At 42.1% G+C, this 14,293-nt stretch overlaps 1 protein-coding gene across 27 annotated transcripts in view; it reads right to left on the bottom strand.

The window, feature by feature from the left end:
* TRIM2 (tripartite motif containing 2) overlaps positions 1–14,293 on the bottom strand; it is a 118,835-nt gene that overhangs the window by 80,308 nt on the left and 24,234 nt on the right. For 4 of the 27 annotated variants that reach the window (XR_006290662.1, XM_037897413.2, XM_037897416.2 and 1 more), the window contains exon 1: positions 601–1,780. The exons of 11 other annotated variants lie outside the window; for them this stretch is intronic. The gene's annotated coding sequence lies outside the window, so the exon portion shown is untranslated. Of the gene's footprint in view, positions 1–600; positions 1,824–13,241; positions 13,375–14,293 lie in introns of those variants that run through there. 12 more of the 27 variants (XM_043545842.1, XM_043545837.1, XM_043545841.1 and 9 more) reach the window with 10 other exon arrangements.

Below are 14,293 nucleotides of genomic sequence, written 5' to 3'. Positions count from 1 at the left end.
AGTGCCCACTACATCTCCCCCTGTACTACTATAGGGCATCCCCCAGCCCTACAGATCCCTTATTTATTTAGCTACTATGTTATATCTTCACTTCAGTCTTCTGATTTGCCCACAGAAAGTTCAGTATGGTTTTGTACATGGCTTTTGCCTACGGCGCCTGTTGAAAGTCTGACCTCAAAGCTATGGCTTTCCTTGTTTCACAGGCTGATATTGGAGCATATTACAAGGTTAAAAGGTTTGGAAGCAGGGGATTGGGTTATTTGTTTGTTTTGTATTGGGAAGCATCAGATTCAAGGGTATGGTATCTAAAATTCTGGGCCTTATCAATTTCATATGACCTTGGTCTCTCTTATATTTAACCACAAATTGTCTGAAGCTCCTTGTGCACTGTATGAGCAAGAGAAATAATAAAAATTAACCCTTATCCATCAGTATCAGCAGACAAGCAGCAGTTAATACCTTGCAATCAGAAACTAGCCTGAGTCTGTATGAAGAACAATTCGGTAAGGCTATCGAATTTAGTTCCAAGCTTCCAAGGGTTAAACAACAATGGGGGGGGGTGAAAGAGGGGAGAACTATTTTAAAAATTCTTAAGCGTACCTTGACTCTGCAGACTTGACAGGACAATATCATGTTCTTTTGTTGAATAAATGGTTTTGCATTTGTTTCACATGCAAGCTCCTGGGCTTTGCTTCAGTTTTTTTTTCTTTTAACATTAAGTAGCAGAAAACATTTGTTTGCCTTGTCATGTCCTGTCCTGTTTATGCAGCATCACACAATCTCCCTTTGAAAAGCTCACTCTTCCAGCACTCGACACACAGAGTTGATCAAAACATTCGCTGTTGTCTTTTTGCCAAGTCCCAAACAGTTTCTGCACAAGTGCAGCAAAGGTTCCGCCAGGAAGGATAATAGCACCTAACCTTCGAAAATCATATTGACATGCCCATCAACAAAAGGGGTGTCAAACTGCCAATACTTAACTGTCTACAATGCCCAAAATGAGGAGAAACAACACAAGCTGATTCCCTCTTTCTCACTCACACAGCAGAATCCCTGACAGAAATCACAGCAACCAAGAGTGGATTGTCACCACTTCCAGAAAATACCCGAGTGCAAATTAACACAAAGATAGTAGCAAACAATTGTGAAAGAATTTACAGTATTTAGAAAGACAATGGGAGAGGGCTGTTGCTATCTCTCCCTTTTTTTAAATGGCTGTCAGCTGAGCAGGAAACCACAGGAAGGGCTTTTAGTTTCCCTCTCCCTTCTCACTTCATTTACTCCTGTAGCTCTGCAGTCGGAAGAGATCTGAAAATTAAAACTTCAGCCCCTCGTATTTCCAAATGGTATGTCTGATTCTCTTTGGGGCCATGCCAGTGACGTAATCAAAATAAACAAAGGAAAAACAATCTAGCTTGAGCTTGAATCTTCTTAACCCAGGATTTTCTGTCAAAGCTGTTCTTATGTCAGTCGCTTTCACTTCCAGAGCATTAAGTCATCTGTTTTTCATAAGCTGAAAATTGCTGCTAAAGCTGGATGGAATACACTGCCTGCCTTGCTTGCATTCTCCAAGCACTGGCCCCCTCAACTAATCCAAGGTACAAAGACTGAAAAGCAACAGCCAGCTTCGTGCCCTGCTCCAAAATGGTCTCATGAGTGCAGAGGACTAAATGTTCCTATAGGCATCCTCCAAAAGCAGACCAATGCCATCATGAATGAATTTATAAGGCATTGGTCCATTTTCACTTCTGCAGCAGTAAACTAATCTCCCAGCCCCATCAACAAACACAAGCAGCACTTCCAGAGAAAAAAATTCTAGACTGCTGACTGCGACTGATTGGCAATTCGGAAAAACAGCTCATTATTTACAAATGGGGAAGTGACTAGCGATCTACTTACAGCCTTTAAATGTTTGGGGGTCAACCTGGAGGTCTTTCTTGGTCAGGCAAACTCTCCCTGAAGTCTATGGAGGAACCCCAGGATTTAGCCCAGCAGCTAGCAATTATTAGGCTGGGTATCTCTCGCTTACCGAAAGGCAACAAACAAGTAAAATTTTGAAAAGCACCTAAATCCTGTTCAAAGTCAATAGAAGCCTGAGTCACTTATGCATTTTTCAAAAATTTACCCCATATCTTCAATCCCTCAAGGTTCAGTTACTATAAATGTCCAAGAGTTTGAGTACTTATCAACATTTTTCTGATACTTCAGGGCCTACATACAATCTGCAAAAGATTTTTAATGGATTTCTGCTATTCTGTGATGGATAAAGAAGGCTTGAAAGTGGAATAGTTGCTTTTAATTTAGGTGGGGTTTTCCCCTTGCTAATTTTTTAACTTAGAAATATTAGGAGTTTACGGTCTGGTCTAGTTTTTCTGGAAGACCTGAAAAAGTTATTAAAGAATGTGTATTAGGAGTATTCAGACCCTAATTAAAGGGCAAGTGTTAAAACCTTTAAGAGAAGCATCCTTCTTCCAAATCATCAATTAGACATTGCAAGTAAAAAAAAAAAAAAAAAACACTTTACACAGTCTGCCTAAAAATTCCTTCCCCTCCCCTTTGTTCAACTTTCCATCTTTTGTGATGTTATAATTACACTAGTCATCATGGACTTTTCTAATATAGATGAGGCATTGCCTGATTTTTGTTGTTGTTGTGTTTGGTTTGTTTTTGGATTTGATGGATTTCTAGTGTCTTTTTTTAAAAAACAAACAACCAACACACACACACCACATCAGGGAAAACAAGTAATCAAAAAGAGCACAAGCCTTTTTCCCCTTAAAAATAAAAAATCCACCTTTAAATGCATTTCATTTAAAAAAAAACAAAACACAAAACACCAGCCCCCACAAAACAAAGTCTCCTTTAAATGTATTGCAATTAAAAAAACAACAAACTAAAACCTTACCATATCCCAATATGCTGACAACACGTGTACCAACCATGTGTACAAAATGTAGAAGGGGCTCTGACTGGATTTTAGCTTTTCCTCTTTTAGCTCTGTTCTCCCTACAAGTTAAGCTATAAATGAGAACACACTTTTAATGCCGCTGCCATAAACGGAGCTTAAAAAGGCTTTTTTGGGAGGGGTACAGTTGAAAAGTGGTTAGTCTTTTACATAAATAAAAGTAAATGGAGATAGTTGGCAGCTCTGAGTCATCCCATCGCTGACTAGAGAATGAATGGAATAAAGTGACTAATTTAAGTTCTCAGCATGGATTTTTTTGGTGCAGTCAAAAGCCCTGATCCTGCTGTAGTGATCTGTAGGCCAGAAAGGGTTTCATTTTATATGTAGAAGATGAAGTACTCCTTTCAGCATGACTTGCTGGGCAAGGCTGGCCGTCTTCCTGGTTGTCATGATACAGGGCAAGTTCAGTGATGGTTACTTTCAGTGATTTCCCTTTTTATGGTCTCACAAACTTTCATTGACATTTACAGTGTTATTGTAGCTGCATTGGGCCTAGGATACAAGAGACACATGGTGGGAGAGGTAATATTATCCAATAAGAGATATAAAAGATATTACTTTACCGACCTTGTTTCTCAAACTTTCATTGAGATATTAAAGTGAATGCAATCAACCCTTTCAGTCTGAGGCTGTAGTGTCAGCTGAGATTTTTTTTTTCCTTGCAAGGAAGATTGGGAAAATAAAGCTAGTTTAGGCTTTTTTCAAGATTAAGAAATACCTATTATGTGTGTTCTCTTAAAGGAAGACTCCAGTGTGTTTACATTAAAGGCTGTCTAGATAGAGAACTATGATGAAAGATTGCTGCATTAATATTCAAAACCAGAAAATATTGGTTTAGAAAAACTTTTTGAATCCCAAGTGTCTGTGAATAGCTCTTACTTTACTGCTTGGAGGCCACCATTCTTATGGGGAAAAATAGTGCTTCTCTCATTTCCTTCCCTTCTTCCCAGAACTCTTATTATCACACACATTGACTACCCAGCATGCAACATTGCATAGGCCCTGCATGGTTAGGTCAACATAAGCTGCCGTGCATCCACCTAACTGTGGAAGCATCTTCACTTAAATTTGGTTCCCACCAACATAAGTGCCTCTATATTCCAATTTAGTAACACCACTGCCCCGAGTGGTGTAGAGACATGGTCAATGTTTTCAGGTTGATGCAGTGTCAATGTAGACACTGCACTGCTCACATGGACTGTTACTGGCTTCCAGGAGCCATCCCACTGTGCCCAACACTGACAATACAATTGATACAAACATTCTTGAGGAGGACGTGTACCACCGACACAAGGAGCCTAGGGTGCACACAAGTGTGGCAGTATGCAGACTTAAGTTACCTTGACATAATTTTGTAGCCTATGTCTACTATGGCTATGTAGACATGGCCATAGTTTCTCTCCACCCCACCCAGGCCTAAGTCAACCATTGGTGAACCTCTCGCCTCCAGACTGATCTTGGATCATATCTACTCCCCACCTGTACCTCTCCTCTGTACACTGCTATGTAAGGTTGCCAACTGTCTAAGCACACAAACCCAAACACACTTGCCCCGCCCCCTTCCCTGCCCCTTTTCCAAGGCCCCACCCCACTCACTCTATCTCCCCTCCCTCCATCGCTCACTCTCCCCCACCCTCACTTACTTTCACTGGGCTGGGGCGCCCCCTGCATCCTCTGGGACCTCAGGGACATGCCAGCCACTTCTGGAAGTGGCACAGGGCCAGGGCAAGCAGGGAGCCTGCCTTAGCCTCGCTGCGCCGCTGGACTTTCAGCGCCTAAAATCTCTCAGTTTGGCTTCAGTATCCTCCAGGAGACAGGGTGTGATTCCGGGAGACTCCCAGTGAAATCGGGAGGGTTGGCAACCCTATGCTATGCTATAGGCTTGCTGCCTGGTTTCCCACTCCCTCTCTCCTCCACCAAAGTGTCTAGGTCTTCCTTGAAAGCTCCCATCCTACCTCACTTTCTTCTGCTATCAAGTAAGCATTTCCTTACTAGAGCAGCCTTGGCTCTTTCCTCTCCAACATCCTTTTCTTTCTGTTTTCTGGAGGAATTAGATGGGAAATGTTTACTAATGCACTGGTAGGAGAGAATTAGTTGTGGAAAGTTACATACAGGGAAACCTGAAGCACAAATAAAAGACCAGATGAGTAAGATGAATCTGAGAGAAACCATTTTCTTCCTGCCAAAATAATGGCATTTTACGTACATTACATTTTATCCTTTAAATTGGCCTTCTCATAGTTAGCAAAGAAAAACAATTCTTTGCATGGCACAATGGTGCTCACTAGAATAGGCCGAATACTTTAAGACTTTATTTGCTAACTTTACTTTATTAAAGTAAAACCTGTGAATTCACCTCAGTGTCCCTGATGCTTTTTATTTTTCCACAGACTTTCAATTTTTTATGTCAAAGAGTAGTCACAGAAAGTTAAACAAATATTCACATTCAATTCAGAGGCTGAAATTTGTTCACACATTATTTGTTGAATAATGTTCAGTAATTGACAATCAGGGGTTCTTCCATCACTGTAGTAAGGACTTCCATTGACCTAGTGATGTCTACACAATGGCTTAGGTCAGCTTAATTACATTGCACAGGATGTGCAATGTTTCACAGCCCTGAGCCAGGTAGTTAAGCCAATCTAACTTTGTAGTGTAGATCAGCCCTAGGGTTGAGTTTCCAAAACAAAAGTGAAAGAATTGGAACAGTACATTGCAGAAGATATTATATTATCTTGGAGTTACACATTGCAGTCCTGTCTCAGTCTGTAAGCAGCCAGTAGTCCTGTTGATTTTAACAGGATTTTTTTTTTTCTGAATAAGGTCTGGAGAATTTCAGCCCATGAGATTACTGAGACATTCTTTAACATTTGACTAACACCTAGAGAACCTGGGCAATCAGGTTTGATCTGTGTGTTTTCAGGTTCTGGGAGCCTCAGCACAGAAGGAAAGGAGTACCTGTGGCACCTTAGAGACTAACCAATTTATTTGAGCATAAGCTTTCGTGAGCTACAACTCACTTCATCCGATGAAGTGAGCTGTAGCTCACGAAAGCTTATGCTCAAATAAATTGGTTAGTCTCTAAGGTGCCACAAGTCCTCCTTTTCTTTTTGCGAATACAGACGAACATGGCTGCTACTCTGAAACCTGTCATTCAGCACAGAAGGGAGCCCCATAGCTATTTGATTTCATGGAACAAATGGTAGCATGAGTCTTACAACTTAATGGGCATTATACAGCCTGTGTTTCTCAAATACCCACACAGGGAAATAACGGTAACAAGGGGGAAAACCTGAAAACAGGTTTGATAATTCTTTCAGACATTAGGAACCAGGACAGAATTCAGAGAGCTGGCTGCTCAATTAAAGACATTTTTTTCCAGAAGATTAAATTGCTGCTTTCCCCTGACCTCTGACCCAGCTCCCAGGCAAAGAGGAAGGAGATGGTAATATTTTAAAGCTCCTTTCTGGATGAAGGAGCAGAGGCATCCATAAAATTTCCTGCTTAGTTTAAAATCACCCATGCTAGGACTGGACTTTACTTTCTGGGACTAGTATTGGGAGAGTTGCTTCCTACAGAAATTCAGAGAGGATAACCTGAGTGGGCTGTCTGTAAGTTACAGTAAAGAAAAGCACTTTAACTTTGCACCATTTCTGTTGGCTTAAACATAAAAGAAGATGGCTCCTTGTATTGTGTTTAACACTGTATGAACTATCAATAACTTGCATTAATGGAGCCCAGTCCTGCAACATGCTGATTTCAAAAGCAACTGAGAGCACTAGAGGACTGATTCTGGTTCCACCATAGCCCCTGACAGGTTTCAGATAACAGCCGTGTTAGTCTGTATTTGCAAAAAGAAAAGGAGTACTTGTGGCACCTTAGAGACTAAGGTTAAATTAATTGGTTAGTCTCTAAGGTGCCACAAGTACTCCTTTTCTTTTTACCATAGCCCCTGTAAACTGCTGTGGTGCCACAGAGCAACATGGGGAAAATTCCTCCAGCTCAGCAGCAGTGTATAGCCAACAGAAGTGGCCTTATGCTGCTGCTGCTGTTCCCCCTTGGAATCCCTGGCATAGGGGGCATGCCAGAGTACAGTCAGATAGGAAGGACATATTAAAGATAGGAGGGAGAGAAGCCACAGCAATCAGTATTGTGGAGGTTCTGGCAGCCTTGGGGAGGCTGCTGTAAGTGTGAGCAGCCCCATACTGTTCTAACTTATGCCAGAGGCCATGTGAGCCGAGACTTCAGGCAGTGCAAAGATGACAACGCTGCTTTTGCTCTCCTTCCCCCTACAGCCTGCTGCATCTCTCTCTTAGCTGTGTGAGTAACCAGTTTTTCAGTTTCATGGTTGAACTGAAAAAGAAAAGAAAAAAATTGTTTCGGGTCAACCCAAAACAAAAGATTTTACAATTTTTTGATGAGATAAAGTGTTTAAAAAAAAAAAAAAGTGTTGGGTTGGACAAAACGTCATGGTTTACCTTTTTAAAAATAAAATTGAAACAAATTGCTCCATTACATCATTCTGAATTTTAAATTTTTCTGATTTTTCCCCACCACTAAACAATTCAGCAAATTTGACACAAATTTGCAAAATGTTTTTGTTGACCAGAATCTGCTTTTTTTCAGCCCCCTCGCCAAAAAAAGTTTTGTTTAAAAACTTTTGCCCAGCAAGCAATTTCAGATCGGGCCCAGAGCGAATACCAGTTTGAGACTCTCTTCTGTTTTTGTGGCCAGCATAATTGGCTGTAAATTAAAGGAGGGTGACTTGCTCTTGCTGTATCAGTGCTAGCTGAGCACTACATACAGTGCTTTAAAAAAAAAAGAGAAAAAAATCATATCCTTAGGACGCTTTTGGGTTTTTTATAATGGCAAAAATACATCCCGTCAGATCGGCAGCAGCATCCATTCCCAGTATAGTTTAATAATTCCTACGTTCCTATGTCTGCTCTGTTGTTTCCATTTAGGAACCAGGAAAATAGATCCAGAAAAGAAAAATAATTTTAGGCAACCCTAACGACTGAAAAAAAGCAGATTCAGGTCAACAAACATTTTAGACAAAGGCTTTCAAAACTTTACGGAGACTTGAGTGAAAGCTCATGTTAGTTCCAAGTCAATTTGCCTTTCGTTGGTTCTAATGTACAGCACAATGAACTAGGGCTGGGTGGACAATGGTTGTCTTTCCAGTCACTACACTACCAATATTTAACTCCTTACTTGCTAATGTGCCTTTTGATAGTGTGGTTGGATTATAAAAGAGCCTAAGCATATTCTATTCCTAACGTCCTGTGCAATATAGCTGCACATTTCCTTTGCTCAGCAATGGCTAGTTATGTATTGGGACTGAACCTGCATCCCTTCCACACCTATAAATCCCAGTGTGAAAGCAGGATTCAGCTCATTGACAAAAATACTAGTGAGAGAAACAGTATGGCCTGCAGAAATGAGCAGATGGGTGAGAATCAGGAACTCTGTCACTGACTTGCTATGTGGTCACTTCACCAGTCTCTCTCAGGTTCCCCATCTACAAAATGGGGATATCAATACTTACAGAGAGATATGAAGCTTAATTAGTTAATGCTTGTACAGTGCAGTTGTAAAATACAATGTGAACACAAACTATTATTTTAGGACTAGCCTCCTCCTTCCACCCCAGGCAAACAATTGGAAGAAATTCCCATGAGTGCAAGCTTTGTCTCCTCTATCCCAGATCCTTCATTAAAAAAATTTCTTCGTGTCATGTTTCTCTAGTTACTTTCCTGCTTTGCATAAAAAAAGCAGAGAGGTGAGTGCTGGTGTGTCCCGGATGAAATTTGGGGAAATCCTAGACCAGAGGTGGGCAAACTACAGCCTGCAGGCCACATCCAGCCTGCAGAACCCTTCTGCCGGCCCCTGAGCTCCTGGCCCGGGAGGCTCACCCTTGGCCCCTCCCCTGCTGTTCCCCCTCCCCTGCAGCCTCAGCTCACTGCACCCCTGGCACAACGCTCTGGGTGGCCGGGCAGCGCAGTTGCAGAGCCGTGGAATGACCTGGTGCTCTGGGCAGTGCGGCTATAGCGCCGCCAGCCACTGGTGCTCCAGGCAGTGCGGTAAGGGGCCAAGGGGGGGTAGTCAGGGGGCTGGGGTGTGGATAGGGGTCAGGGCGGTCAGAGAGTGAGGAACAGGGGGGTTGGATGGGGCAGGGGTCTGGGGAGGGGGCAGTCAGGGGCAGAGGTTCCGGGGGCGGTCAAGGGGGGGGGGGGTTGGATGGGGCAGCAGGGGGCAGTCAGGGGTGGGGGGGGTCCAGGGGTGGTCAGGAGACAGGGAGCAGGGGGTGGTGGATAGGGTAGGAGTTCCGGGCGGGCCATCAGGGAGTGAGAAGCAGGGGGGTCAGATAGGAGGTGGGGGATGGGCCACGCCTGGCTGTTTGGGGAGACACAGCCTCCCCTAGCCGGCCCTCCATACAATTTTGGAAACCCAATGTGGCCCTCAGGCCAAAAAGTTTGCCTGCCCCTGTCCTAGACTGTCACATTTTTGGTGCACAATTTCTTTTGGGCACTCAAAGTTTTCTGGGTTGCTCATTAAGTTAATTTTCCACTTATCCTTTGTCATTTTAATTAGACCCTTTGATACCTGGGCAGGTCAGGTATTTCACTCCCAACCCAGCTCGGATTTTAAATTTAACTGAAAAAGGATAAAAGTGTCTTGTTTAAAAATATGAACCATCAAACAGTTGCACTGCATGTATTAAGGGGCTGCTACTGCAAGGTGATGAGCACCCTCAAATCCATGCTTTCACTGCACATTGAGAGAGCTCAGCATGCCACCAGTTCCAGATCCACTGAATCAAATTAAAAATTGCCTCCTACTCGTCACAAGGATATCATTTTTCAAGAGTACTGCAAATGGCTTCTAAGCTTGGGAGCTAATCCAACATTCATTTTGTCAAGAGCTGGCCAGGGGGAAGGTATTAGATCAGACTCAGCTTTACAGACTATGTATTCAGGTGTTGGTAAGGATATTTAGAAGGCAGCAGTTAAAAAGTCAGGGTTACCGTTAACACCAAATTAATACTCTCCATTAATTGTTGAGTTATTGCACAATACAGAAAAAGCTGCTACCTTGCAAATGTACTTAACGGCAAATACAGAACCAGAAGAAGAAAGGTCTGTGGCAAAGACACAGCCCTTGGAGGCAGGAGAGTTTGATTCTACTCTCAGCTCTTCTGCAGACTTCTACTATGTATGTAAAACTTCTCTGCACCCCATTTTCCCCTTTTGTAGGATGGATTGATAACAGTTATAGGCTTTATAGGGTATTTTAAGGCTCAGTTCATGAATATTTGTTAATGCTTTGTTTTCACAGAGTGTCCGTCATCTAAAGCCGTCATGCTCAAACAAATTGGTTAGTCTCTAAGGTGCCACAAGTACTCCTTTTCTTTATATGGTACACTCTGGTCAGCTCTTTTTATGGTGGATGTTGGTGCAATGCTCCGATTTATCAATGTCTTTGAATATATCTGAAAAATTATCTCCCTCTGAGGGAGAGAGAAAGAAATTAATTTTAATCTGCTGCCTCTTTAGACTGAAGTAAATTAAACAAGTACAATTTTAGCTCCTATTCAGCAAGCCATGTTGTGCTGCACTCCAGATACACCTAGCATTCCTTTCAATAGTCAGACACAATTCAAGGAGCTTATTGCTTATTCCGGATATAGACAATGGGATCCCGTCAGGTGCTTTGACTTATACACAACAAAAAAAATCCATTTTCATATTTGTATCAAGCCTGCTATTCAAGTTGCAATATCTCAGCCCTGCTTAGATGGAATCACAACAAAACCTATGACGTACAATAGCTGGCCTGGCATAGAAACACCTTATTTCTGTAGTTAGCACTGGTTCGCCTACTGTAATGCCTCATTCCATATACCTGAGTTAATATTTGCTTTAGAATTCCAACAATAAATCCTAGTTTCTTGACCATCAGATCACATCCAGCTAAAACATACTAAATGAGATGGTGGCCCACAATTTGACAATTTTTATTTTAAACAAGGGTTTATATTTAAATTAAATGAATAGTAATTTAGCCACTATTTTACATAGATATTGAAGCTTAGATGACCTTGCACAACCAAAGCTCCTTACATTGAGTGATCTTAAATGCCACATGGAAGAGTATGAAGAACCTGAGCTAAAGGTGTCAGGCCTGATTCTCAGGTATGGTCAAGCTGTCATGGTACAGAATCCTAGTAGTATGGCAAAGATGGCTATATGCTGATGCTACAATCCCTAGGGAATCTCTCACATTAGGTGACTTTTCAACTGGCTCATTAGGAAAGCTTTACTGAAGGCCATCTCAGGCCTGAGAACTGGGCCCCCGGCCTTCCTTGAGAACATCCTTATACTGGTTGGTTTGTGACTCAAACTTCATGATAATTTAAATCAAACAAAGTAAAAGTACTTCTGACCTCTGGCTTAAAAAAAAGGTTAGATTTAAATATGGTGAACATATTAATTTACAATAAGAGTCTTTCTTGTCCGTATACCTTTTACCCAAAACCTGAATTGATCTTTGTTCTGCAGATCTCTGCACTTCCAGTTTCGAGGTGGGGACTGAAAGAGGAAGCTAAGAGGCAGCAGGAAAGGCTATCCTGGAAGTATTATTATTTATTAAGTGCTGTCAGTGTGCCATATGGGATATTTCCAGCCAGACCAGAAAAAGGAAGCACTAAAAATATAGCAGGAATCTGCTCTCCTGAGGTTTCCAGCCCACTGCAGATCTGAATGGTTTGTGTCATTTAGATAAGTAGCCAAATATGTGGGTGTTTCTCCTAACCAAACCCAACCTCAGAGGTTCACTCATCATCACTTCAAATTCTGCTATCTGATGGGATTTTGCAAAAAAAAAAAAAAAGAGACACTGTAGTCTAGTGAACTGAGTACCAGATGGAGAGCCAGTCAAAGTTATAACACTTGCTTTTGCAATGACTTGCTGTGTGGCCTTGGAAAGTCACTTACCCAAAGGTGCTGGAACTAGGGATGCAGGGGATGCTGCTGCACCCTCTGGCTTGAAGTGGTTCCCATATATACAGGGTTTACAGTTTGGTTCAATTGCTCTCAGCACCCCCCACTATACACATCCGTTCCAGCACCCCTGTGTCTACAAAGCATTTTGGAGTGAGTGGGAGTAAACGTCTCAGCCTGGTTCGACAGACTCAGGCTAGTGCACTTCACCTAGTGCTCCAAAAAACAAACTGTAGAGGGAACGCTTTGAGTTATGGCTCAGGCTGTAGCTTGGTTCAGAACTCCTCCAGCCCAAGCCACAACTTCAAAGCTTTATCTATTTGGCTATTTTAGAGCTCTAGCACAAGCCCTGCTAGCCCAAGTCTGTCCACCCAGCCTGGGAGACTTGCTTCTGCTCGCCCCAAAATGTTGTGTAGACGTATACCCATTGTGTCTCAGTTTTCCATATTTACAGATGGGTTCAAGCCACAAACTTAAATCCAGATGCAGGCTTGTCCAGAGTTCAGAGGGGGTTGGTCTGTACTCATCTCTAAAGGGATGACAATATTTACCTCACAAGGGGTTTGTTAGGAGTAACTAGTTAATCTTTTCAGAACCCTTTAAAGGTGTAAAGAACTAGCTAAATGCCCACGATTATTTTTTTACATATTGAAAACCAGAAAGGATACATTTGGGGACCCATCCCCACTCTGAGGTCTCCTGCTTAATGGAACTGCACGCATTTCTAACAGCAGTCAGCAAAGAATACTACAATTGCTGAGCCGAGATCCTTTTTTTAGTTAGGAGGAATATATCTTAGAATATGATAACGCCTTTCAGCACTTTTATAGAGCATTAATTTTAGGGTATCTCATATCTAACTCTTTCACCCTTTTCTGAAGTCCTGTATTTATGGTTACAAAAACCACCACAATATTGTAAACTTGTCTGATAGAGAACTAGATGCTGATAACTTAAGCCCCATATAGTTTAAACACGGACCAAAAAAAAAAAAAAAAAAAAAGCAAGTTTAAATAGCTTGTGTCCCGTTAATTTCATCCTGCTATCTCCCTGTTTTATCCAGGAAGATCTCATTCTCATTTGAAATGAAATAGACTGTTCTTTGTAGCCGTGACATTGAATACAAAGCAGCTGTTCTTTCACTTCATACAGAAGGATATAATTTATTTTAACAACTGCACATCTGAATCGCAGTTTCTTATCATTTCTGCTGAATGAGGATTATCCATAGCCCTTGATAAAAACTATAATGGCATAGTTAGAAGCCTACTTACTAGTGTTCCATAATGTCCATTCAGGAGCATCAGAGGCTGAAATACAGTCTCTGTGACCAGGAGATTCAGTTCCCTGCAGCATTCAGACAATTGGTCCCATTATGGTCATCAGGCGGCTGAGTTAAAGGGTGGCCTTGCAAAAACATAAACAGCTTGTCAGCACAAGCCAAAAAGGCGGGACTGCAGTATCAGGGGACAATGCGAGCCAATGATTAACCTTTTTAGGTTCTGTTTGTTTAAGATATTGTGTTTCATTCTTAAGAAGAGGAAAGTAGGGGAGTAAGAGGAGCTGACTAGGAAGAAACAGTGAGTGTTGTGCTGTTTACAACTAACCAGAAAAAGGCTTAGAGCAGAAGGGGCGAAAAAAAATCAATAAGTCATTTCAGGAAAAAGCCATTTGCTTCACTTACATATAATCATTTTTAAAAATCTCACAGGCATCTGCATTGCATTTAGCCTGGTCCTGCTTTTAGATCAGTAAAAAGCACTAGAAGCACAGCTGTGGCCCATGTTCACTGTAGAATTTTTTTTTCCTCTTGCCCACACTCTTACAGATGTTTCCAGAGAAGAGAATCGACAAAATCCACTGTGATCTTCCTCCTCTCTCCCCTTCCCAGCACACTCTCCTTCTACCACCTTCTTTCCCCTGACTCTGAAGTTTCTCACTTGCTGCCACACCCCACGCTGCCCTGTTGGCCCTATCCATTCCCCTAACCTCCCTCAGCCTCACTCTAATTTCTTTCCTCTCCCTTGTCCTCAATACCAAGCCCTTTTGGTTCTTTTCTCATGCTACCACTTTGGTCTCATCAAGTCTCTAATGACCTCTTCCTGGCTAAATCTCAAGTTCTATACTCCAGCTTCACCCAAAAGCAGCAAAACGTCCCTTCTTAAAAGTCAAGTGACCTGTTGGCTTTCACCTGGTTCTCCTCTTAGCTTTCTAATTAATTGAGCCTTCAACGTGCCCTCCAGAGGCTCTGCCACTCTCCATGGTTGTGCCACAAGCTATGGTCTTGGTTACCCTCCTATTCTCTGTCTAGGTAGTATGCAACTTC

This window comes from Chelonia mydas, chromosome 4, assembly GCF_015237465.2.
Source record: "Chelonia mydas isolate rCheMyd1 chromosome 4, rCheMyd1.pri.v2, whole genome shotgun sequence".
Lineage (NCBI taxonomy): Eukaryota > Metazoa > Chordata > Testudines > Cheloniidae > Chelonia > Chelonia mydas.
Note: the sequence above shows the minus strand (reverse complement) of the source record. Positions and strands in the feature narration are given on the sequence as shown.